The sequence below is a fragment of the Protopterus annectens genome, chromosome 16.part0 (genome assembly GCF_019279795.1).
Source record: "Protopterus annectens isolate FY-2018-M chromosome 16.part0, PAN1.0, whole genome shotgun sequence".
In the NCBI taxonomy this organism is placed as follows: Eukaryota; Metazoa; Chordata; order Ceratodontiformes; family Protopteridae; genus Protopterus; species Protopterus annectens.
Genome location: NC_056750.1, coordinates 399965170 through 399989876, shown reverse-complemented (window position 1 = coordinate 399989876; position 24707 = coordinate 399965170).

Sequence of the window (24707 nt, the reverse complement as noted above, 5' to 3'; positions counted from 1 at the left end):
GAGCAGGTAAATTAGGAAAAATGGAATATGAGAGGCATTTTTCTTAGGTTTCATTCCTAAATTAAAGACGCAAAGTCCAGAACCTTTCTTATTAGCTTTTGCCTCACTTGTTTCCGATGTTTTATCATTCTGAGGGCTTTATGGCATAGATTTGCTACCTTGATCAGATGTATTGTCAGCTCTACTATCTATATCTTTAGCACTGTGAGCTGGCCATGAATATTCATCTGAAAAATGGCCATTGTAGCTATTTTAGACATTTCATGATTTATATCCTTTGTTCTGACATCCACTTGTGGTCTCAGCCACTCAAAAATATTCCCTTGTTTCCCTGTAATCCCCGGCTAATTCTTGGCTAATTTCTTGCTTTTTACACTTTTTAACTTTGCATCATAAAAAGTTACATTGTGCTGTAAGGTTTCAGTCTTTTCTAGGAACATATCGGAAAGGGTTGCATTCTCCAATTCTGACTGCTTTGTTTCAATGAAACGAGCTGCTCCAGTTTCATAAGGTTTAAAGTAATCAATCAGTAAATGGATATACCGAAACCTTGTCTCAAGATTGTTTGCCTGCCATCTGGACAAAATAGCTCGGGGTGAAAGCTACCATAGTTATGCATGCATTTTATTCTCATACCCCTTGGGATAATGTGATGGTGCAAACATGCTTCAAGGTGGAAACACTGCCATAGCAAACATTTCAGTCTCTGTGCAGCTTTGTCCACTTCTGAAACAATCCGATCAAATTCTTCACTATTAACAGGTGTGTCTGTTACTTCTGCTGCTACATCACCACAATTTAATTTAAGCAATGGGTTAGTCTGACTCACCAGTACATTCAGCAGTGTAATGCTAGTATCTGAATTGGTTTGCTTACTTTGTAAGTCTTCACCAGCACATAAATTCTGTTAAAAACTCATTCCTTCCGCCATGTGCAGTCCTGAAGTTAAAACAAAACTAAACTGTGCCACCTTTATGTCAGATCTGCTGGGTTGTCTGTGAAAGTGTCGTGAAGTGAAGCATCTATAAACCACCCCCTACCATCCCCAGACTAATGGTATTGTGGAGAGGTTAAACTCTACATTAAAGTCTATGCTAAGGGCATTTGCATACCAGTTTAAATGGGAGTGGGACAAATATTTGCCCCATTTGCCGTATGAGCATAGGGTGAAGGGGCCTTTAGATTTGATTTGTCATGAGTGGCAGGGTGAGTGTGAATCCCACAAGGAGTCTGCTGGCACATATGTCCTAAACGTCAGGGCAAGGCTTAAGGAGCTCATTGGTTTCACCCAGGAGAACCTGGCAGTAGCCCAGCAGCAGAAAAAGGTCCGGTATGACAGGGATGCTCGAGCCCGAGAGTATGCTGTGGGACAGCTGGTGATGGTGCTTATTCCTGTCAGACACAGTAAGCTGCAGGCAGCATGGGACGGACCCTTTGAAGTGATAAGGAAGGTCAATAAGGTCACTTACATGGTAAACGTGTTAAGCAGGAGGCATGGGGACACGTTGTCCTATGTTAATGTAATGAAGCCTCAGCATGTCAGGGAGTTTCTGGGTAGACTGCAAAGGGCAAAGTTGACTGTTAAGCTTAGTAAGTGTCAGGTGGATATGGCAGAGGTCTCCTACCTAAGACATAGAGTAGGGAGTGGTATGATTAGGCCAGAACCTGCTAAGATGGAGGGTATTCAGGCATGGCCTGTCCCTGTTACCAAAAAGCAGGTGAGAGCATTCCTAGAGAGAGCAGGGTAGTATAGAAAATGTGTGCCCAACTATACTAAAGTAGCTGCACCCCTTACTGACCCAACAAGGAAAAACAAGTCAAGCCAGATAAGGTAGTGTGGACCACAGATTGTGAACTTGCATTCCAAAAGCTTAAAGAAGCTTTGGGAGGACCCCCTGTGCTAGCTGGTCCAGATTACAGCAATGCCAATGCAGATGGATTCTCAAGAGAAGGTATAGGTTAATGTGTTCTCAGACAGTCCCATTTTTCAGAAGCAATGATTTTCCAAGGATACTTAAAAATCTAGCTTGAATCTTCAAAGGGGAATGTGAGTAAATTAGATGTTATCTTACTAGCATGACTGGCTGAAGTTTTGTAAATAATTATAAATAATTATAAATTACCCAGTGTTACATATGCCAGCATGACTAGCTATAATTTTGTAAATAAGTTTGTCTTTTGATTATCACTCTGATTTATGCAAGATGTTTGAATGTCAAACAGTGTTCTTCTGGCTGACCAAATGTAATTTTTTTTAAGAGAATTCTGAATGTATGTTATGCCAGAGTCAGCTGACCTAGATGTGATATCATTCTGTACCAGAACTGGGAGTATAGAATCAGCTGTTTGTTTACTTTTCAAACTCTGATATGAGAGAGTAGAATTCTCATAACGGATTCTTGTTATTTTTAAAACATCTGCTATAAAAGCAGGTTCTGAGTCAGTTATGCAGTTTTCTTTTCAAGCTGATTAGCAGTAGTAGTCCAGTTGTTTCCAGAGTAGTTGTTCCAGTCACTGAGGACAGACAATAGCCTGGAGTGTGGGCATAATTCCTCATCTTGCCTTGCAGAAGTAAGAGTATAATCTTGCCTTGCTGAGTTATTTAGATTGGATGGGGGCAGTTAATCTTCAGATATTCAGGGAATTAAAGCTAGATGGTCAAGAAGTTTTCTAAAATCAATGTGAGATCTATCCTATAGTATTATTTTCATATTTTCTGTGTGTGAAACTCTGTTGTTTATTGGAATCAGTTACTCAGTATTTACATGTTTTAAATCCTTGTATTTATTATTAAATATTTTACTGCTTCTCATTGTGGATGGTTATTTAGTGAATACTTTTAATAACCTCAGAGTGTTTATGCCTATTGTGATAACACCAGGACCACTCTGAAAAGCCTCGCTGCTTGGGTTACATGCTACCCATTTATATCAATATATATTTACCCAATTTAATTGAACACACCTTTGAAGGATATTGTGGTATCTGACTGGTGGCAGCCATTACCTTATAATTTGGGCAAAGGAACTCAGCAGGTAAATCTGTGCCATTATTTCCCAAGAGTGTGTATATGTGAATATGAGACATTTAAGAGTGAGTGTGTCAGATACCCAGAACGGGGACACAGTGCTTTGCAGTGGTTAGTGTGGAGAATCATTTGGGGACCTGGAGTGATGCATATTGTCCACTCCCAGGTTTGAAACCTGTTCCTGGTGTACTTCTAGGGGAAATTGTGTGTTTCTATCCCTACTTTTAGTAACACCCTTTACTGAAGACAATGGTAAGGATTAAGACTCCTTAGTTACTGCCCTGGGTAAAGAGGGCTCATCACACAGAAATGAATTGAGTAGTACTTAGGTTTGAAACACGGCTGTGGGATCAAGTAACCTTGAAAACTCCTAAGCTTGAAAACAGAGAAAGGAATTCAGCAATGCTTAGGTAATCCAACTTCCCAGTCCATTTATATCACCATGGAGAGGAGGTGATTTTAATTTTTTACTCAGCTGCAGCTTCCTTGCATTTCCTGTTACTTTATGTTCAGCACTCAGTGACATTTATCTGGACAGACCTACATATTTTTAATCAGATAGGAATATAGTCAGGACAAAAAGCTACAACCACTGAGACACAGCAAGCTATGGCTACATGTTGACAAACATGATAGTATAAAATATCCTATGTTTCAGTCAGTTAGCCTCTGACCTACTACAAAACAGCTGATTTCATAACCTCTTAGCAATGGAATTAGGGACAAACTCAAAAAATGAAGGGCATAAATCAAGGGCAGATTTTGCATATTGTTCATACATACTGGGAAAGTTGCTCAAATAACAGGTTTTGTGCATTTATGGAAGGAGATGAAGTCTGAAATGCAAATTCCAGTCATTATGCAGTGGCTGCATTCCTCAATGAATTGACAGAAAACAATAAATACTGAGGATCAGACTAAAATATGAGGAAAAAGCAATTTGACAGCTATGTAGAGCAACCCCACAACAGAAAGGTCTGTCTCTGATGTTGCAGATGTTCCCAGTCATACATTGTAAATGTATTTTGAGCCATGTTGTTCAGAGAATGGGCAAATCATAGACCATGGAAGTGCACAGGAAAAATACTATACACAACTTTGGATGACAAAGCAGGGACATCTCACAACTTCCACTATGAGTGGGTGAAAGTGAATGTACCAAGGTTTGGAATCCCCAAACTTCATTTGCTGAAAACATCGTCTCGAAAAACAGTTTGAGTTTTTGCAGGGGGGGCAGGCCCCTCTGCACCACTGATGTGAGGAGTAAGTCCCCCACACCCCAAACTTACATATACCAGCAATGAGGTAACACTTATTCAATTCCCTCAAAATGGAATCACATCTTGTACTACTCACTGACAGTGATTTCCTATAGAAGAACTCCAATAATCAGTGAGTTGAAGCTTGGGCAGTCGAAACTTGAGAGTTTAAGCTTTGTCCACCAGTAGGATAACCCATCCCATAGCATTTGGGGCACATGAATGGTATGCTGTGTACTGTACTGCCCAATGTCTGTCATCCATATGGATCATTGTGCTGTATCTTTGTTCATAAGGCATGGATACAGGCAACAAGTCCAGGGGACAATGAGCAAATAATGTATACATAGCTTACATAGAGGGCTCTTATTATAATAGCAACAGCATGCATGTACCAATGGATGTAAAGTCTGATTGCAAATGTGTGTCATTGTTTACTCTATTTAGTCCACAATACTTTGCTAACAAAATGCTAGCTTTTCAAAGATCAGACCAAAATTATAAGGCAAAATCATGGAATGAATGTGACTTCTTGGACAACAGAAAGGTTTGTTGTAATTGTAAGTACTGCTACATACATTGTGTGCATTGAGGATGGCTGGGACAGCTTTTCATGTATTTTCTGACACAGTAGCATAGCTCCACAGTTTATGCTGATGCAACTACTTCACCTTTTGGAACATAGTGTTAAGGCACCCCCCCCACACACACACACACATACAAGAGCTGCTGGCTGTTCTCCATGGTTTGCTTCCCCCAGCCACCACTTGCCATCAGTGTGCAAATCTGCATATTATGTAGTACTATATAGTGAAGGGAGGCTAGGATATCTGGGAATGTCAGATATTGCAGTCGACTGTGGAGGGTAGTAGATTGCACCTAAAATGGCTTAGCATTTAGGGAATTGTACATTTCTCTCCTGATCTCTCAGCATGTGGAGTTTTTGGTCTTTTGTGGCTGGCAGTTGGAAGCTTCAGCATTTTGCCACATGGGGTTATGATCAAGATTTTGAAAATAATATGGATGAGCTAATGAATCATAGCTGCAGGCATGAGATAAAAACTGACTTCGTTTCTGGTGGACTTTGTTGGGTTGGGTCACTGTAGCATTTGGAAAATATTTCTGATGAAGTGCTTAATGCAAAAATTTTAGGACTGTGTGAAATTGTTCAGATTCAGTACTCTGTAATCTTTCAAACTTTATCTTCTACAACAAGACATTATACTATGTTACATAAAAATTGTCTTAAAAAGGTGAAATTATGTGCAGCAATTAGCCTTTAGGGGAAATTAATACTGGATGAACAAATTCAGATTCACTTTGACCATGGGTTTTGGCTACTGTTGTTAGTGCTTGCAGGCAACTGGTGATATCTAAGAAGCTGAGCAGCATGACATGAATTATGCAAGTCTCTATCCTGTGGTAGTAACCTGCAACCATGTTAATGAAAGAAGAACAGTTCTGGGGTAGGCTGGAAGAATAGCTGGCAAAATATAATGGCTGTTACCTAAGAAAGACAGACTGCTGATGTCATTATTGATACCATTACATCAGCAGACCTCATAAAGTCTTGTATTTCTACAACCACAGATAAAATAGGCATGGGTTTGTGGGATTAGGTGAATGCAATTTAGAGGGTAGACCTTGATCCTGCCCTGGTGTGACAGTACACATGGGGTGTAGACTACTTATGGAACTTGATAACTGTGCAGCTGATAAATGAGGTCATTTATAATTGAACAAAAAGCATAAAATTCCAATTGTTTCTCTTTCTGGGTACACATTGGCTGTAGTAACACTGCATATAATTTCATGAAAACGTCAGTTGTAATGCATGCACAAACTAAATTGTGTTTTACCTAGCTAAAAAGGCAGTGCAAACATTGATGTACAAATTTAACTTGCCTTAATTCAGGCATAAAACAAGCAATAGACTTTCTTAGTCATGACCTGTGTTTCTGATTTTAGATGTACAATACTTCTGAAGTAGTCATTTCCTCAGCAGCATGATTATGCTTCCTGCCACTTAAATTAACAGATTAGAAGAACACTTAAATGCTGCTGATAAATAAATTTGTCAAATTAAACAATATAAAAATAAAGCCATGCCAAGAACAAATGAATATTTAAATAGTAAAGTTTTCTGCCCCTTGACATCATCAGATGTTTTAAAATTAGGCATCATTTATAAGAAATCAAATCTAATCCTGTGATACCACAGGATTCTTTACTTTCTTAAAATGGCAGTGCAGTTATTGTTTTTGTTTATATTCCTAGATTTTACTCTGGTCTTCAAAGAAAATCTGTAGTTTAGCTTATATGGTCCATAAGCATCTGGATTATATTTCTTTTTACATTTAGATTACTCCACAGTGGAAAATGCATACTATAGAAGAACAGATGCTGTACAACAATGAACAGTCTGGTACAATAGTAGATCAACATGTACTCATGGCTTGTCTAATGAGAGTACATGCTTGATTCCTGTTCCTAACACAGTAGCAGCTAGAGATGGTGTGCAAGATGGAGAGACTGATGGATTGAGCAGAGGAGAGCCCAGGTCTAATGAGTGGCATTGTTGAGGATTTGGAAAGTCTTTTCCAGAAGGAATTGTTTGCAGTATCGGAGGATGTAGTTAAAGAGGACGGTATTGTTTTAATCCTCCAGTCAGGAGGGTTACAGGATGTTATATTAAGTGAGATGATGAATCAAAATGAACCAGAAAATGATGCGTCATGATGAGGAATAATGGAAAACATCAGGGAGAGGAAGTAAAAGATATTATGAAAGGGAATAGTACACAAAAAAGAAAACATATGCAGAGACTGTTGTTAATCATGGTGGAGATCAGAAAGAAAAGAAAAAAAAAGATAGCATCAAAAGAAAATTTGTGGTGAGAATTCAAAGTAAAAGAAATGAAGAGATGGACAGATATAAAGTATGGGAGACTGTAATACTTCCTTTGGGTGTTAAAACACATGAGGTAAGAGTCTTTATTTTAATAAATAGAGACATTTTGTGACTTTTTTAGACTACACAAGGCATGGAAAAGTTTTTGTGTGAATATAAAAATATAAAAATTGACAATCTGAATGATTATGTAGTGAAAGCATTTTTGTTTTTGAGAGACAAAAAATGAAACACATACACAGTTTCAGACAGAGGGCAAAAGAGAAGACTTTGAAAAACATTTAAAAAGTATTTGTAAAGAGATGATGGACATAGGTTCATAGGTAGGTACTAGACTATCAGCCCAAGGACCTACGTAAGCCTAGCTAACAAGGTTCCCTGGCTTACGCCACCCAAGAAAGTTATTTTCATGTGCCACTGTAGAGCAGAGACACAGAAGTGATCCCTGGGGTGTATTTCCTATTTCCCATCCACTCATCAAGATTTTTCTTGAAGAGTGCTAATGAAGAACTTTACTTGACATAGATGGGTAGCCTGTTCCAGAGTATGGGAAGTCTGTGGGACAGGAATCTATCCCTCCAGCATGTCCTGTTTATTGTGGTGACAAGGTTTAGGTCCCTAGAGCATGTAGCTCGGAGGGATTGGGATTTCTTTAGGTGTAGCATGTCCAACAGCTCTGGGTTTGACATAACTTTATATGTTAGGCAGAGATTACTGTGGAGTAGGCGATGTGCTACGGAGTAAAGCTGGAGTTTTTTGAGGCGGTCAGTGTAGGGCATTTGTTTGAGGCCAGTAATCCTCTTTGTGAGGTACTTCTGTGGCCTTTCCAGCTGCTGCAGATGTCTTGTGAGGTACATTCCAAAAAGGGCATTGTACTCTATAATGGGTCTAATGAGTGACGAGTAGAGGGGAACAATGACCTCTTTTTTCCTGGATGAGAACCCTGTAATGATGAGGTGTGCCATGTAGAAGGACTTCCTGACTACTGTGGTGATGTGACTATCAAAGGAGAGACTACTGTCCACCTGGGTCCCAAAGTCTCTTATCACGCATTTGGTGTTAAGTAGATTGCTGCCTATGTGGTAGTTCATGGGTACAGAGTTTTTACCAAAGGGGATGACACTGCAATTTTTGGTATTGAGCTTGAGGCCATGGCTCTGACACCAGGCATCTGTCTCAATGAGGCCCTTCTGTAGGATGTCCACATTATTTGGGGACTTGACTATGGCTCCTAGTTTGCAGTCATCTGTGAACTTCATTAGCCAGAGGCCTTCTGTGTTAGCTTATACTTCAGAGAAGGAGATACCAAACAGGAGAGGTTCCTGGAAGGAACCCTGTGATACTCCACTTGTCACTGCTTTGAGGTCAGATTTGGAGTCTGCAACTTTTACAGTGTGGGTTCTGTCAGTGAGCCAGTTGGCAACCCATCTTGTGATGTAGGGATTTATACCTAGTTTAGTGAGTTTATCTATAATTCCAGAATGGGGGATGGTGTCGAAAACCTTGGCGAGATAAAGATAGGCTGTGTGAACCACCTTACCCTCATCTACGGCTTTGGTGACTGCCTCAAAGAAGTCGATCAGGTTCAGGAGGCATGATCTGCCTTTCACAAACCTGAACTGGGTGGGATCCAGAGTTTGGAGGTTACCAATGTCTTTGTTTATGAGTTCCATGATGATATGTTCCATGGCCTTGCAGACCAGGCTCGTCAGGCTAATAGGTCGGTAGTTCCCAGGATCAGTGGTGGCTCCCCCTTTGTGGTGTGGGATAACTGTTGCTGTGCACCATTCAGTAGGCACAAAGCCTGATGCGAGGCTATTATTGAACATGGTGCTTAAGTGGAGAGCCAGTTTGTTCTGAAGTTTATGTAAAACGCAGCCTGGGATGTTGTCCAGTCCCATGGATGCTGTGTTTTTGGCTTTAGAGAGTGCAGCTTTTACCTACGTAGTTGTGATTACCGGGACTCTGCATTCTTCCTGTATAGATATGGGCCCTTTAGGGGGGTGAGAAGGGGGTAAAGTTAGCATTGAACCTATCTGCCAGAATGTTGGTAATATCAGTTGGTTCTGTAATTTTCTTGCCTTTGTGCTGTAACTCAGAACAAATCTGGGTGTTGCCATCGAGATTCTTGACATAGCTATAGAATACTTTGTGGTTGTTCTTGGAATTAGTGGTGATTTTGTTTTCGTAGCTAGCTTTGGAGGATCTTATAAGGGATCTCAGCTTCTTACTGAGGCTGACCAGGGAGCACCTCCACTCATGGGATTTTACTCTCTTTTGCAACAGTTTCTTCCTTCTATTGTACAGTTTGTTTATGGCAGGGGACCACCAGATTGGCTTCCTTTTTTTGTAAAATAGCATCTTGGTTCTGTTTGGGATAGTATGATCCATGCACTCATATAAGTGCTTATAGAGTGCATTTGTGTAGGATTCAGCAGTTGTAACTGAATTGTCCATCTGCATGGGTGTCATGAAGTTCACCACTTTTGTCTTAAGAAGCATGAAGTTGGCTTTGGAGAATTTTTTTACTGTGGTTTCCTTAATGGGGGATGGGGGTGGGATGTGGATATCAAGGGTGATTAGCTTATGGTCAGATCGGACCAACGAGGAGTTGACTTCAGGTGTGGAACACTGATCACTCATGTTGGTAATGACTAGGTGTAGGTCTATTTCCAAAGTTTATGATAATATGAGATTGTGGACTGGGGGATGGGATTGCAATGTTATGTTAAAAATGGAAAGGGAAAGAACTGTATATATTCTAAGTATTATAAATATTGAAGGAAACAAGGGTATGGCAAAATATTGGGGCAGCCAAAAACATATTTTTTGTGGTAGAGAGGGACATTTAGTAAATAATTATGATAAAATGAAACGTTATATATGTAGGAAAACTGGACATAATATAAAGAAATGTGAACTTGAATGTTGCAGATGTAAAAAATGGACATACATAGAGTGTAAAGAAAATATAATGAAATATTGGAAATTAGGGGGAGATAAAGAATAAAATGGAAAATTAGAAATAAAAATGGAAGAAAACTCAGAAAAAGAAAAGGATGTTAAAAGAGGAAGAGTAGGAAATAGGAATGGATTCAGAAGTTAGTGATAAGGGAGATATAGGCTGACAAGTAGTGAAAGGAAAAAACTGCATTGGTAAAAGAGTAACATACAGAAAAAGGAGTGTCAAAGGCATAAACTTAAAAGGAAAAAATGAAAGGAGATTGATGAGAAGTAATATATATTTTTAAATTAGTATAACATGATAATTTGCTTTAAAGTAAGAAATAGGAAAACTAATGATTTAAGAATTCTCTCAGTAACTGTGAACACTATGAAAAATATAAGAAGAGGGATAGGGATTTTAAAATGGTGCAATAAATGTGCTGTAGATATAATTGTTTTAGGAAAATATAAGATTCCTAACAAAGAAAGAAAGATTATAGACAGAAAAAATATGGGATGAAGAATTTGGGAAATGATCACTGTTTAGGAATAGCAGTTTTATGTAGAAGAGTAGTGAAGATCTTAGATGTAACATTAGTTAAAATGGGAATACTGCAGATTTAAGGTTGCAAGGAAATGTTTATAGATTTATAGCTATATATGCATATGTTTGCAAAAAAGGGAGAATTTATTTTAACAGTTTTTAGATTATGTAATAGTAAATATGGATTTAATAATAGGAGACTTTAATTGTGGTTTAAGGGGAGAAAAGAAAAAAAGAATGGAAAAGATGTAAGAAAAATGAAAGAAGTCATGAAGTATGGTAAATTGGTAATATGGAATAGAAATCTGTGGACATATAGAAGAGGTGTATTGAAATTTGAGATTGATTACTTTACAATATCTGAAGGTATAAGTACATCAGAAAGAGATTCTGGTGTAGCTAGATTTACAGGTCATCTGCCTTTTATGATTAATTGTTTTATAATACCGGAAGGTATAAATACATCAGACAGAGATTCAGGTGTAGCAAGATTTACAGGTCATCTGCCTATATAGATGCACGTAAATGAAAATGAATGTATTAGAATAAGAAAGAGTGTAAAAAGACTAAATGAAAAAATGTATTGAAAAAGGAAAGGAATTAATACAATTATGGAAAGACCATGTTGCTATGTGGGAATTTTATGTCAATTGGTCAGAATGGTGGATTATTTTTAAAAGAAAATATAAAAGTTGCTTTTTACAATGGCAGCGTAGGATAAGAAAGATGGGAAAACAAGGGTATGCTAAAGCATATAAAGATGCATTTGAAAATTTAGAAAAGAATGACAGAATATTGTAGTAAAGAAAAAGAATTATATAAAAGGAATTATGAAAAAATTAAAGAATTGTTGTATAACATATTTACAAGAAGCAAAAAGGAAGAAGAATAAGTATATTTAAGAAAAATAGTGAAAGAGAATAGTAGTATAATGAGACAGATGAAAGATAAAGAAGTAAGAAGTCAGTCTCAAAATATGTAGATTGTAAATTATGTAGAACAAATGTTCACAACAAAAAGTAGGGATTGTAATAAAATATGGAATGTGAAAAAAATTAGAACAAGTTAATAAAGAAGTTGAAAAATTTTAATTTATATGAATTAGACAAAGTATTATACAGTTAAAATAGATTCAGATGCAGGTCCAGTTAGAATTTAATTCAAATTGTATAAATATTTAGGTGAACGGCAAAAAGAATATTCATTACAAGTTTTGAATGGGTGGCTAAATGAAAGTTTTAACCACAAAGAATTATGTAGTTGAGTATTAAAATTCATATGGAATAAACGAGAAAAAGAATACATAAAGAATTGAAGACTAGTAGTGTTAAACAATACAGATGACAAGATATTTATGAAAATAATACAGAAAATACTTGAAAATAAGATGGAATATATATATATATATATATACATATATATATATATATATATATATATACATATATATATATACACATATATATCATATATGTAATGGAAGAAAGTTTATATGGTATGAAAGGAAAATGATGTCAAGAATTATTAATGATAAGGGAAAATGGCGGATAAACTTCTAAAAAGAAGAGAGGATTTAAAACTTATGGTAGGTGATATTAAAAAAGTAATTGAACATGAGATGTTATGAACTTTAATGAAAATATGCAATATTAGTAATAAAATTAAGAAAATTTGTATGACAGCCTGTGAAAATAATGAAATAAAGATTGTGGTAAATGGATGGTAAATAGAGATGGGTAAGGTTATAACACAAAGATGCCCTATGAGTAGTATTTTATTTGCTTTAGTTATGAATGTAGTAGTCAGTGACGTTAACTGAAAAATGAAAGGTACAGAAATCCCAGTGTTAATGATGTATGTAGATGATATTATTATAACAAATAAAAACACTATAGGGATAAGAAAGCTATACTATGTATAGTTGATTGTTTAAAAGGAATAGTTATATTGTTTAAAAGGAATAGCTATTACATTAAATAAAGATAAAGGTAAAGGAATGGGAGATATAGTACAAATAGCATGCATTTAATTTAGAATGAAAGATTTCACTGTCTTATGTATAAGCTTTGGTAAACAAGTTCACAAAACACAATGACAATCATTACTAAAGAAATTACATTTTTTAATGGAAAACATATAGATTTGTTTACAAGAAAATGTGAACTTGATAAAGTCAGTATTCAGTAACACAGTTTGTCAAGTGTGTTTATAATTCCAAAAGTATATGAGAAAGAATTGTTAGAAGTTTTTTTTTATTTATATGGGGTTCAAGATTAAACACAGTTAAAATGAGTGTATTATATGTGAATAAAGAGGAAGGAGAGGACTAGGCTTGTTAAAGCCAGATGATATGCAGCATCTTTAAATTTGTACAAAGTATTGAAATGGATAAATGAGAAAAATGAGAAATTCATAACAAAATGTTTAAGTATTAGCATGAAGAATTTGGGGAAATAAGAATTAAAAGAATAACAGAAGGTCTTAATGAAGAAATAGAGAATTCTCAGCAAAAGATAAAAATGCAGAAAATAGATTGATGAAATAGAAGATAATCAAAAAACATGGTATAAAAATATAATGAGACAACATTATTGTATTAATCCATGTGGAAAATGTACCAGAGGAAAATATCAATGCAATAAAATAGAAATAAATGGTGTAGTAAGGAAATAGAATGTCAAGATTTTTATGGAGCTTGTGAATAAATAAAATACCAGTAAAATGTAATATGCTGTATAAAAAGAAAAGTGAAAAAAGTCAATGGTCAAAGACAGTAATAATATAAATATGAATATGATTTTATATGGATATTGTAAGGAAAGTAAAGAATCAAAAACAGGAACATATAAAAATTGTTTCATGTAGTATGGGTAATGGTGAATGAGAGATTAAATCAAATTATGTTTAATGGGGAATGAATATTAACAATATTAAGACAAATTAGATGGCAGTTATGGAGAAAAGAGTGGGGCCTGATTTTAATAAGAATGTATAAGTATAAGAATGATAAATTTATACATAGAAATGGGATTGTGTATATAATTGTTCAACTTTGTAAATATATATATTTATGAAAGATAAAAATGTAAATATGTATATGTTATGTATACAACTTATGTAAATAAGATATAAATAAATGATTATAGCTTCCATGGGTTCTTTTACATCCACATGAGCTATGTCCAACTCAAGCAGATGGAACCTCTGTTTAACTTCTCATCCAAAGGATGGCACACTCAGGGGTGCAGCACCCCCCTTATACTGCACTGCAGTGATAGCAATTGATCTTCTTCGTGTGGGAACAGAACCGAGATCCTTCTACACCAAAAATGTGCCACCTGTTGCATCACTGACACTGATAATCATTCATCTCTCTCTCTCTCTCTTGGACCTGTATTATGCAAGTACAAAATGATAAGAAAGACATGATCTTAATTGATTGGGTTACTTAAACTGTGTAATCTTGGGTTTTCATTGTCTGAAGAAGTTCATGTATTTTTTTGAATGAAAGCGCTAACAATAAATTGGCTTGGATTGTACAGCTTGCTGCCTTTGTTTTTGGTTACAAGTTTGTCTTTTTCTTTTTGTTTTATGAGTGTCAATTATGGCAAGTGAAGCTGTAACAAATTCCCAGCCTCTCTTTTCCCAAGATGGAGTTATCACACCAGGAGGGTCAACCACCAAGGCGAACACCATGGGGAATTTAACCCTTCTGGTACAGCAACTACTTGAATGAGTTGACAATCTTTCCAGGAGATTGGAACCATTTTTTCAAGTATAGATCATACTATTAATAGAGCGGCAGAAATCAAAAAGAAAAAAATTGGAAGGGATGTGACTGCTTATTCCAATGGAACTGCTTATCCAGCCCCATTAGATTTACCACACTCCAGTCCCCTTGGCAACAGTAATGAAGGGGAGGTTTCAAATAGTATACAGCGCCCTCAGCATAGCTCATCTGACCAGAATAATGACGATAGTACGACGCAAACGCCTCTTCTTAGGCATAGTGAACGAGTTAGAGAAAACCAGCAAAGGGCCAATGGACAACAAACTGGGGAAAGCCAAAACATTGTACCTTCCACTAGTCAGGTTTTTGAAGTGGGCAGAAACAAACGACAGAACCAACAACAACAAGGGAAGAATGGGGATACCAACGGAGGAAGCAGAATCGCAGGAGGCGATAAATAAGGTACCAGAAGTTATAATTAATTCATCTGGTGACTTTAAAGTATATAATTTTTCCTCCATGGGTGTTACCAGTGAAATAGTAGACTTACTGGCAAAAGGTCTAACCTTTATACCCGACAGGAGAGCCGATGTAGCGAGGATAATTATTGACTTAAAATTATACATACGCAAAATGAACTTGGCTGTTATGTTTGGTAATGGGTGTACTATACACAATGACCTCCGTATATCAAGCATATTTAATCTACCAGTTAATGAGATTCTCATTTTTCGAACGTATTTGCGAGATGCGCATAAGGTCATTGCTGGCAAAAAAACAACAAAGACAAATAAAGAAAAATATGTCAGCTGATGAATTTGAACTACTTGAGTTGTTGAAAATATGCCACGTCAGGGTAATGAAGCCCGATAAAGGGGGTGGCCTCATATTTATGGATGAGGTGGATTACATTAACAAAATGTTACATATTCTTTCAAACAATTACTATTCTGAGGTCAGTTTGAATGAAGTGAATGGTGCATATAGAAAAAAATCATAGAAAGTTTAAATTACCTTTTTTTGGAAAATACTCGACATAAATACATTCAATTATTTATGCATGCCAGCACCAATGACACCCGTACTGTTTGGGTACCTCAAAATCCACAAAGACATAATGGATCCACCTTTTAGGCCAGTTGTGGATGGCAGGGGATCTATTACATATGCATGCGCCAAATTTGTGGATAGTAAATTGAAGACACTTATTTATTGGCAGTGAACCCCAGATCTGTAAAGATTCTTGGGGTTTCCTGGAGGGTATTAATTCTCTAGAATTTAATGGAGAATATAATTTTTTGACAGTAGATTTTAAAGACTTATGTACCCCTCATACCTCAAGATATTGGTATTGAATGGGTTTGTGAATTTCTAATTTTGAAAGGTGTAGAACAAAATGAGATTAATCTAATTGTATCCTTATTAGATCTAATTTTGAGCAATAATTTTATGATTTTTGGTAAAAAAAAATTCTGCAGAAAACAGGGGTAGCCATGGGCTTTCCATGTGGGGGGGGTAGCTTTGCAAACTCAGTCATGGCATATTGGGAGCAGCATTTTTTGTTCCAAAACCCTATTTTCAAGGAAAATGCAAAGTGGTATACCAGATATCAGGATGAAATGTTTTTTATATGGAAAGGAAGTTCGGTAACAGTTAATATTTTTATTGATAATATTACTGGGTTAACAGACTTTCTAAAATTTACTTTTGAGTTTAATATAAATTTCCTTAACTTCCTGGATGTTTCACTGTCTAAAGATAGACCCAATAATAGGTTTAAGGCTAGCATTTTTAGGAAACCTACATATTCAAATGCGTTCCTACAATTTAGCAGCAGCCACCCATGCCACCAGAGAAGGGCAGTTATAAAGGACCAATTGGTTAGGGCAGCCAGTATGGTCTCATCAGAAGCAGACTTTCTGATTGAATGCAAGACATTAAAATCCATGTTTCTGAAAAGGGGCTACCCTGAGCTACTTTTTGACCATTTATAAGGTGAAGTCTCTACCAAAAGGTCTAATGGTTATTTTAAACCTATCTTAAACAAGGGCTATATGGAACAAACAATTGATTCTTCCTTGGAAGATTATAGGAGAAAGACGAACCAAAATTATAACTTCAGAAAAAAATTTTTAACTTCTTTTTCCATTGATACACATGAGATTAAAAACATTATAAATAAAAACTGGGCCATAATATCGGAAGACAATAATATTAGTAAGAAATTAGGAGATAGACCCCATTTTACTTATAAAATAGATCCCAATTTTAAGGATTTGTTGGAAAGGAATAACCCAAAATACCCCAAAAGTTGGGGGATGAGGAAATGTGGCAGATGTCAACAGTGCCAACACATTATGGTAGCCAATAAGGTCTCCATGCTTGATAAAAACTATGTTTTAAATGGAAAGTTTAATTGTGAAACTGGAAGAGTAATATATGCTGCTTTATGCCAACAATGCCAAAGCTATTATATAGGCAAAACTGAAAGAATGATTAAGCAAAGAATTTATGAGCATGAATATCAAATTAGTAGGGGTAACACTACAAACACTTTGGCAAGACATATTTTAGAATATCCTACACATAAATTCCATTACATAGTTTTACAACAAATAGGTAGAAATATTAGAGGGGGTCCTTGGGAATTAAAACTGGAAGAGCAAGAATTAATTTGGCAGATTAAAACCTATGCAAACATTCCACCAAAACTCAACAAGTATTGTTCAATCAAATGTATTTTAAAACTGAAAGCCCTTAAAAGATGAGGCTTGGTTTATTTATTATGTTGGTTCAGTTTACTGGTTTTTCATTTTTCTTTATATGAATATACTTTAAATTCATTTATCATTTTATGAATAGAATATTGACTTAATATCTTACCATGTTCACAAGTATTAAATATTGTGAAACAAGTAGTGGAAACAATGGCCTTAAGTTTGCTGTAGCTAATAAGGGATTTAACAAATGATAGTTTTATGCATTTGAATAAGTATTGCTGTTTCTTTAAATTTTTAAACTTACATTAATCACAACTTGTTATTATGATAATTATTTTAATTGATGGGGTTACTTTAACTGTGGAATCTTGGGTTTTCATTGTCTGAAGAAGTTCATGTATTTTTTTGAACGAAAGTGCTAACAATAAATTGGCTTGGATTGTACAGCTTGCTGCCTTTATTTTTGGTTGCAAGTACAAAATGAATAACATTTCCTTCTATTAACTCAGAACTGATTTTTCCAAAATAAAAGGAAGAAAGCCTTCATATGTACAATAGTCAAGTGTTTGATAATATGTGACTGTCAGAAATATGCATCCTTTTTGTTAAAAGAAGACACTGTAGTTAAATTTTGCACTTGTTTTGAGGTATTGTATGGCTCATTTACTAAAGTTTGATATGCGGGTGATCAACATTCAAAAGTGTATTCACTAAGAATCAAACTGACAGTAAAACAGTGCAGTCACACATCACTCCTTCATTCCTGAATCATTTTTGCTAGGGAATCTTCACCTCAAACACTCTACACTCCCCAGCATAGAAGTTGTGCTCTTTTATACAAAGGATCATAAGATCATAATCGATATTATGCTACAGCCCCAAGAGCCTTTTTAAGGCTAGCCATTCATGCCCCAAATTTCAACATTATCAATGTCCAAGGATTAAAATGGCTTTGGTATATCCCTGTGTCTTATGCCATCTACAAGAATAATCAATGAACTCAACCAGCTTATCTGGGGTACCTTTCAAAACCAGAAAGATATCAAGCATCTGTATGACTTATCAAACAATAGGGGGATGTTGATTTGTAGTCTTTTGCAGTTAATTTTGGAGAACAATGTTTTTATTTTTTGAAAATGAGTTCTATCTTCAAAAAATTCAATTTGCCATGGGTACAATCTGTGTAAACCCATATGCAAATATGGTTCTAGTACAGTGAGAACTTGAGAAAGTCCTGAAGAATAACCCATTTGTAGAGTGCATACATTATTACAGGCATTTTGTAGATGATATCTTTCTGGATTGGAAAGGTACCCCAGATAGACTGGCTGAGTTTATTGAACATTTTCATGCAACCACTGTGTATCTTAATTTACCCATGAATGGTCAAACACTTCAGCAAATTTTTTAGATGCCACAGTGACTAAAGATATCTTAGGTAAACTCAACACTACTCCATACATGAAATCCTGTGAAAGAATAATGTGTTACATAAATCAAGTATGTACCCTAGACATGTACAAAGAAATGTTTTGACAGGTCAGTTCTTGAGAGTAATGAGGCTACGTGATAATGATGAAATGTTAGACAGCACCTTTCACACTATGACTGAAAAGTTTTTAAGTAGGGGTTATTCACATAGAGAGATTGACAATATAATTGTGCAGGTACAATCACTGAGAAGAACATCCACCAAACCTTACTTTTCAGAAAGTAGTGATGTTGTGTCATACTTAATTCATACTGAATGCAGTAAAGATCCCAGATTCTTGCTAACCTACTTGAGTGATGTAGATATTGTATGTGAGATTATAAAGAAAAACTTGCCATAAATTATTGGCCAACAAGGACCTTAAAAAGATCTTAGGTGAAACACCTAAATTTTCTTTTAGAAATAATACATCCTTGAAACATCAGTTATGTTATAGACAATGGACTACTATGAATTATATGAATTGTGATTGTATAGGGACCTTTGCATGCCATTCCTGTAGTGCATGCAAGTTTATTTGGTCTACTTTATATATTGAACATCCAGTATCTGGCCATCATATAGATTTTGATTTTTATGCTGACTGTAAGTGCAGCAGTTTGGTATATGTTGCATAATGTACAGAATGCATTGCATTTTATATAGAGAAAACCAACTGCAATTTAAAAAAAGGATCTTGGAACACAGTAATAATATTAGGAAACATAAATTGAGTAGAGCCTTAGCAAAGCATGCATTGACTATGGTGCTTATCAATGTTTTAAGTTTCTAGTTTTAGATTTAATGGATCTGAATGTGAGGGTAGGTGATATCAGAAATAGAACTGAACATAGCTAATTGAAATAGATTTTGGTTCTACAAGCTGACAAGAGCCCCAGTTTGAATGGGAGTGCATCTTTAAAACCAGTGCTCAGGTCTCATGACTTGATTCACTGACTTCATTTGCTGCCTTAGGATTTTAAAATAGATGTGTAACTGCATTTCGTATATGGTCTGAAGAAGTGGCAGTCCTAGTGAAAGTGCTTGCCATTATCATTTTAATAAATATATTTGTTTTAGCCTAGCCAAGATGGTTAGTATTTCATTTTTTTTTCTTTGCTTCTATTTTGTGGATTATATCAACCTTTGCCCACTGTTTTACTTTTCTCTTCTTCTGTTCCTTCTTTTTCTAATATGAGCCAGTCAAACCAGAAGTATCCAACTTCTGTACATTTGCTTCAAAATTGTTTACATTTTTTGCTATATGTCCCCTCTCCCCACATTGGCTACAACTTTGGTACAGTCTTGTATGAAACAATTTTCATCCCACAGAAATAATATACTTTAGATTGGCCCCAGTACTGAAAATATTCCTCTCTTACTACTTATAATTACTGTATTTGAAATATGTTAAATTTTCCCATCCATCCATTGTTACCCACACTTACAAACCCCAAGTCCCTATATTTCTTTCATGTCATATTTTTAACCTTGTGTACTTTACTGCATAGTGAAAGAAAAATATTTTAATTCATGCTTATCCATATCTGAAGTCATAGCTTGCAAATTTATTTTAATATGTGGTCTGAAATGAATATCCTTTCCATAGTGTCACTGTATTTCTTTTTAGTCTCAGTCATACATATTCCAGGAAATTATAGCTTTCAAAAACCACTTTACAAAAATGTTCCTCTCCCAAATTAAATCATGTCTTTTTATGAATTTCATTTCAAACCATAGAGGCAAAATAAAACTATATATTATATTATACATATTCACACTGTCATTGTTTTTGACTTTTTATTATCACTGGATTTCTTCTCTTTGGCTGTTGAAAAACTACAAATGTTTGTCCTCCCTCTATTGTTTATTGCCTTGCTGCATCTGCAGTACTTCTTTTTTCTATAAAAAAAATCCTGTTGCAGAGGTAAACTTTTAAAACTGGCTACTCCATCAACCAGCAATATCTCCAATTTTGTAACTTCACCAGCCACTATTTCTGTTCCAGCCTTCAGTTTCTTCCTCTAAAAATAATCTCTCCAACATATCACTCCGTCCAACTTTCTCTTCTTCATTTGGAAACTGCCTGATTCATCAAATTCACCCATAATGGTGTGTCCAGTCCTCCACTTTCCAACTCCATAACAATTATTTCATCTGCTTCTTCCATCTTTCAGTAAGTTTTCTCCTGCATCTCTCTCCATGTCTGCTGTACTCTCCTCCATCTTGCAACTTCTTGACTTGCAATATTAACCCTCTGGCTCCACCCAGCAGTTCCAAAGAATGGTTCACTTCCTTTCCTTGAAAATAGTAGGGATTCTTTAATTAATACAACATAAAACATTATTTACATATTTACAAAATATACATATTTGGTGGTACATAGCTACACATTCGTATATACCATCATTACTATTCCTCCACAATTGACTCCCATAACATCTTCCAAAATCATAATCTAAGTTTTTGCAATATATCAGCTAAAATCCAATTCCCATTAAAAAAATTTCATTCCATATTTCATTCAAAATAACCCATATTGCATCAAATAAATTCTTATCTACCATTCTCACATATTCTTTCTTCTTTGTTTTTATAATATACATACATGATATTCATATCTATATTTTTATGTCCTTAATATTCTGAAAAAAAATTCTGTTCATATTTTCCAGATTCTAGCCACTCTTTTTCATTTAAAAAACATACTCTGTTGTCTCCTTCTCCACACAAAATAAACACACATGTTCAACTTTCTCTTTTATATGGCATATCACCCTTTACCAGTACTTTATTTATTACCAGTATCCACAGAAAATCCTGACACTCTACGGTTTTAGTACAGCACTTTTCCTTACTTTAATGACTTTTATAATTTCTTCTGATAATAATATATAAATATTACATAGTAAATAATATATATTACCCCCAAGCGTTCCAGTACTTTTATTCCTCCCCAACATTTTTTAATTCAAATTTTTGAAAAACTTTGTGAAAACCAAATTAGACGAGTTTTAAACAAAAAAGCACTGATTAATTTTAACTTAACTACAGCTGAACAGTTTTGTTTAAAAGAAATAACTAGTTCTGATAAGTATAGGATCATGAAGCCAGACAAAGGTGGAGGGGTAGTCATAATGTTGAACAGTGACTACTATGCAAAAATGACAGAATTATTATCCGAAGATACTTATGAGAGAGTGACCAGGTATGATGTGAACAAAGCCTATACAAAAATTGATTGGCTAACTTACGATTACTTGATGGAGGCAAGTATTGACCAAAATACGTATAAATACATATCTGTTGAATTTCCTATCACGCCCTCAATTTTTGGTATCCCAAAAATTCATAAGGATATACAAAACCCTCCATTAAGACCCATTGTCTCAGCCAAGGGTTCAAAAACTGAAGCTTTAGCAGCATTTGTTGACTTTAAATGCAAAGGAATTTTGGAGAATTTACCGCACATTCTTAGAGATTCTTGGCATTGTTTAGAATGTGTAAGAGAATTTAGTAAAAATTTTGATTTTCAAACCAACTTTTTGATGGCTACTATTGATGTAGTAAATTTATTTTCCGTCATCCCTCACGAAAAGGGGACAGAAATGTTTGAAATTTGTCTAAACAGACACAAAGGTTTCAACAATTCTAAAAACCGGTTAGTTACATCCATGCTAGAACTAGTTTTAGAAAACAATTTTATTTATTTCAACAACTACTACATACAGAAAAAAGGTGTTGCTATGGGGGCTAGATGTGCCCCCATTTACGCCAATTTAGTTCTAGCACAATGGGAGTTTGAATTTGTTTACACTAGTGTTTTTTGGAAGAAGATTTTACTTTACTTACGGTACTTGGACGACATTTTAATTTTTTGGGGAGGATCTAAGGAAGAATTTACTGAATTTATTGAATATTTAGAGCAGACTACTGAATTTTTAAAGTTTACAAGTCACATTTATGAAAACAATGTTGAATTTTTAGACATTAAGCTTTCTGTTGTTAACAGCATTATTACATCTACTTTATTTAGGAAAAAAACACATTCAAATTCATTTCTACACTTTGATAGTTGTCACCCTTTCTTTCAAAAGAAGAACTTGGTTAAAGGACAAATGGTTAGATTGTCTAGAATAATAAGTGACAACGTTTTGTTTGAACATGAATTAGACAAACTAATGGCCATGTTTCAAGAAAGAGGCTACCCCCATGATCTATTATTTAAAATTAGACATGAGGTTAAAACAAAGAGGTTTACGACGTACAAACCTATTATTACTTGTGACACGCAGGAGGAGGTTACTCCCAAGGTCAACATTAATAGGAATAATGCATTAATTATTCCATACAACAACAGAACAAATGAGATTGTGGCTTGTATTCAAGAAGTTTGGACAAGCGTAATTGAGACAGATTTAGAGATTTTAGAAATTTTAGGAACCAAACCCAACATAGTATTTAGCATAGGGAAAAATTTAAAGAAATTATTTGAAAACAACACTCACAGTGACTTGTTGAGACATTCTAAGATGACTAAGTGTGGATCATGTAAAATCTGTAGATACATTAATGAAGGACCATACACTACTATCGATAATTATGGAAAAACTATTAAATGTCCAGGCCACTGTAATTGTAACTCCACCATGGTTGTTTACTTAGCAACATGTTCAGTATGTAATGCATTTTATATAGGGAAAACTATAAGAAGACTTAAAACATGTGTCATTGAACATCTGAGTGATATAAAAAGACACAAGAACACTAACATGTTATTTAATCACAGTATCAATTGTACAAATTTTAAACATTTTTTATTTTTTGTTATTGACAAAATACCTGTCAATGTACACATAGGTGGAGATGTAAAAAATTTACTGGAAGCTAAAGAATGTTTATGGCAGCTTAGATTGAATGCCAGTAAATGGCCTGGTTTGAACGAACAAATTTCCATTTCTAGTATACTTAAACTTAGATCTCATTTTATATGAATTTATTAACTTATTATTAACTTAATTACAGTGTATTTTTTAAAAAAACATTTTAAAAAACATTTTAATGAAACACATTTCCCTTTGTGTATATACTGTTAATGGATTACATATTTATTACAAAAAGACATTTATATTTATATTTACTATGTAATATTTATATTTTGAAAACAAACAACATTTTTTATAATTTATTGGTAATTTATTGGTACTACTATTACTTTATAAGTAACTATATGACAGTTCTATTAATGTTGAATGACTGATTAGTATAGTACATATAGTTTTTAAAGCAACTACTACTATATTATGTTTTTACTATTTTATTTATTTAATTCTTCCACAACATTTTTAAATTTTTAGTATTCCATTTAATACTACATTTTCAGATTTTTAAATTGATTTTAAATTGATTTGATTGTTGCATTTCTATTTTACAGAACCTCTTGAACAAATACAAATGTTGTTTAACATTCATATCTACATTTCAAGGATTCTATTTGAAAATGGTTGTAATACCTTTAAGAAACACTCTGTTTTTACTAATTGATTAATTAATTATTTGATTAAGGGCACTTTTAAAGTATATAAGGGATGACTGGCAGTACGTCAATTGTACTCTGATGATGCCCAGCTTGATGGGTGAAAGCGCTTAGTATCGTGCATCTGTGGATTTCTTGTTGGTATAAAGTATTTTGTGTTATTTGAATAAACTGGACGTTTTATTAAGACCGGGACGCAAGGTTGCCGCTTTCTTTCAGCTTACAAGTTTACTTTTCATTTTTTTTGTTGGTCCTCTCCCAAATTAAATCATGTCTTTTTATGAATTTCATTTCAAACCACAGAGGCAAAATAAAACTATATATTATATTATACATATTCACACTGTCATTGTTTTTGACTTTTTATTATCACTGGATTTCTTCTCTTTGGCTGTTGAAAAACTACAAATGTTTGTCCTCCCTCTATTGTTTATTGCCTTGCTGCATCTGCAGTACTTCTTTTTTCTATAAAAAAATCCTGTTGCAGAGGTAAACTTTTAAAACTGGCTACTCCATCAACCAGCAATATCTCCAATTTTGTAACTTCACCAGCCACTATTTCT